The sequence below is a fragment of the Lagenorhynchus albirostris genome, chromosome 7 (genome assembly GCF_949774975.1).
Source record: "Lagenorhynchus albirostris chromosome 7, mLagAlb1.1, whole genome shotgun sequence".
NCBI classification, from domain to species: Eukaryota; Metazoa; Chordata; class Mammalia; order Artiodactyla; family Delphinidae; genus Lagenorhynchus; species Lagenorhynchus albirostris.
Window position 1 is genome coordinate 101,049,937 of NC_083101.1, and position 3,577 is coordinate 101,053,513.

General features: G+C 40.1%; 1 pseudogene; it reads right to left on the bottom strand.

The window, feature by feature from the left end:
* Window positions 1-1,356: 1,356 nt before the first annotated feature.
* LOC132523021 (ribosomal protein uL24-like) lies at window positions 1,357-1,762 on the bottom strand (annotated as a pseudogene).
* Window positions 1,763-3,577: the final 1,815 nt, after the last annotated feature.

Below are 3,577 nucleotides of genomic sequence, written 5' to 3' on the forward strand. Positions count from 1 at the left end.
GAAGTGCTGGGTACCGAGTTGGAGTAGTTTAAAGTGTCTTCAAGGTGTTCTCCTCCTCCCCTACATAAGGAGGTCTTAGCAGAGGTGTTTGGGAAGATCTGCCCAAGGCTAGGAATGGAGTTAGGAATGCAAAAAAAAGAGCATGACCTTGACCAGACAGAGAGGCTTGAGTCCTTGACTACAACTCTCTTCAGAAACTGCAATGCATAGCTATGCACCAAATTCGATGTGAGGAGGGAAAGCTTTCCCATATGAGGCCTGCCTGGTAAAGCCATTGTAATTGCCTCTGCTCAGATATGAAAAACCACACATAGATTTTTAATCAAGAGTTGAACTTCTTATTAGATACAAGTTCTGGTACTAGATACCAGTACAAGTATACTAATTACAGTATGTTTGGGGAAACTTTTCTCCTATTACCTACATTGTCTTTTCACCTTCTTGATGGTTTGGGAAGTTTATATTGATCTATCTTTAAGTTCACTGATTTTTTTTCCTTAGCCGTGTTCAGTCTACGGATGAGCCCATCAAAGGCATTCTGCGTTTTTGTTACAGTGTTTTTGATTTCTAGCATTTCCTCTTGATTCTTTCTTAGAGCCTCCATCTCTCTGCTTATATTACTCATTTGTTTTCACATCCTGTCCACTTTTTCCATTAGTGCCCTTTGCGTATTAATCATAGTTACTTTAAATTTCCAGTATAATTCCAACATCTCTGCCACATCTGAGTTTAGTTCTGATACTTGCTTTGATCCTTCTGTCTTTTCTTGCCTTGTAGCCTGCCTTGTTATTTTTGTTGAAAGCCTGACATTATGTGTTGGAGAATAGGAAGTGAGCTAATTAGGCCTTTAGTGTGAAGTTTGTGTTAATCTGGGTAGGAGTAGGTTGTGCTTAATGTTTACTGTAGCTGTAGGTGCCAGAGTCTCCCAGTGAATTTAGTGTCCTTGTTTTTGTTTCCCCTGTTGACTTTGTACTTTCCTAAATATTACTCCCCAGAGGGAGTCTGTGTCTTGGAAAACTAGCAGCTGCAATCCACTGTTATTCTGCTGGAGGGCTGTTGGTGTGGTGGTAATGTGGGGTGGGGGAGAAGAACCATTTTGTAATCATATGATTAAATTGCCTTCTTTTCGTAGGTCTATATCCCTGTGCTCTGACCTTCACAGTTTTTTTAGGAAACATTTTCAATTTTTATCCTCAGGATTATTAATCAAAATTGCAGAAGCTTATTTACAGAGCCACAGATCAATAATAAAACAGGAGGGAAATGAAACTTACAAGAGATATCTTGAAAAATTCCAAAGGAATACACACTAGCTAAAAATCTACAGTTAAATTGTGGCCGCACAACTGGCTATAGTCAATCCTGTATTTAATCCATAAGTTCTTCTTTATATCATAGGCTTTCTCTTTTCCAACTTGTCACGATTTGGCTTTACATTTGAGAATTTTTTTTTTTTTCCAGTTTTAGCCTAGTGATAACCACCTTGCTCAGATGAACGTCCACGTGGACAATTGTACTCTTAGCCTTCTCGCACCCACTTGATGTAGATGATATATTTCTTTCTGTGCACCTGCACTACGTTGCCAATTTGCTGACCTGTGTAGTGTTCCTGGGCCACCTGGAGCTCGTCGTCCTTGCAAAGGCCGATAGACCAGACATTGTACTTCTGCTGCATCTCCCCTGAGAGCCAGGCAGACATGGGCCAGGGGGCACCGAAGTGGTGTTTGCTGCAGTCCTAGGTCACAAAGGGATTGAACTTCATGATGACTGTCTACCTGGCACCCGCTGGGCTCAGAAGTGTGCGCTTTCACGTGTATGTTTTAGATCTCCTCACCTCCTTTGGTGAATCATGAAATGTAGAGGGTGACGCAAGTGAGAGAAGTGCCCTTATTGCAGGTATGACAGACTCTGATGAAGTTTGATTTTTCCCTGGAGAATAGCCCTTTGTTGTGGAGAAGACTTTAGGCATATTTCACAATTGTTACTCTTCCTCTTTTCCTGCCAGAGCCAGGAGGGGCTCTTTCTCAGAACTTCACCATGAGGACCTAGTGGGATTCCTGGAGGTAAAGCCCAGGAAAGTGTGAGGCCCCATAAGACTCCGACCAGCAGGAGTTTCTCTCCCATAGGTTGGTCCAATTCAGTCTCCAGCAGTTTATCAAAATTACCGTTTAAGTGTTCCTACCAGTTTATGGTTCCAGTGATTTCTGCTCTTCGGGTAAACAGATCTCAGCTGTGACTCTTTGGAGTCACCTGTCTAGATTTTGGGGTGGCAGTTTTCCCAACAACCTCAGTTCTCTGGTAGGTCCAAGAAGACTTGTTGATTTTTAGTTCATTTTACTTGGCTTAGTTTTTTTCTGGTTATAAAGATGAAAGTGATGACTTCAAGCTCTTTACATGTCAGAGATGCTGGAAGACATATGTGAGCTATTAGAATGTTAACTCTTTATTCTCTGATTTTCAGAGTGGATGCATCATCCTCTTAAAAAAAAAATCCCTCTCAGTTCAGATTTTTTTTTTTTTTTTTTTGGTTGGAAATGACTGGTTGTGGTATTTCATGTCACTGCAGGCAATAGGCAATGCACTTAAGAACTTGACTCTGAAGTCGAAAGATGAGAGTTTGAATTCTGGCTCTACTTCTTTTCCAAGTACGTTACTTTGAGAAAAATATTTCACACTGTTGTTCCTTAGTTTTTTCATCTGTAAAATGAGGTTCATAATAGTAACTTTCTCTCAAAGAGAGGATTAATTGTGTTAATACATACAAAACATCGTAGAACAGTGTCCAGCACAAATTAAGGACTTAATAAATATTGACTATTAATAAATTTCTCCGAAGTTTATTTGTTCCTCTATTGGTGTGAGAGTGCGGGTGTGTTTTTAAGACAGCGTTTTCACTGTTCCTGTAGAGTTTAGAGAACAGGCTCAGATTGGCATCAGAACTGATAGAAATCAGCAAGCAACGTCAAGCCATGAGCGTAGGCTATAGCAAAGGGTTTTCTAATTGAGACACGCCTTTGATTCTGACAACGAAGGGCAAAAGTCCAAGAGCTTTGTTTTATTTTGTTGAAATCATTGTGTTTTCGAAGAATTATCTTCACGGATAGTTTATGGATTCTGGAAAACTCCCTACAAAAACAAGACTCTTTGATCCACGAGTGTTTGTTTTTTATCTCAAAAAAACCACAAAAAAACAAAAACAAAATAAAACCACCAACAACAAATAAACCCAATAGAAAATTTTAAAATAAAAAATTTTGAGGCGCTTTGAAGGCCTGTCCTTCTCCCTAGAAAGCGTCCCTCACTGTTATGATATACACAACTGCATTGCCATGACTGGGAATGTGACCCAGGTCCTTCAGCCGAAATAGAGATGTTCATGTAAAGGGGGACGACCATGTAGGAGGATGTTCTCTTCTGAGCTGACTGTTTGGTTCCACAGTGATTTTTTTATCCGTGCCAAGACTGGCTAATAATGACATATTGAGGTAAAAAAGTTTGTCCTCAAGAATACCCAGTCTATTTTGCTCTGTTCACCAGTTTCATCTTACCTTCAAGCCTATAAGCTTCCAGTATCATC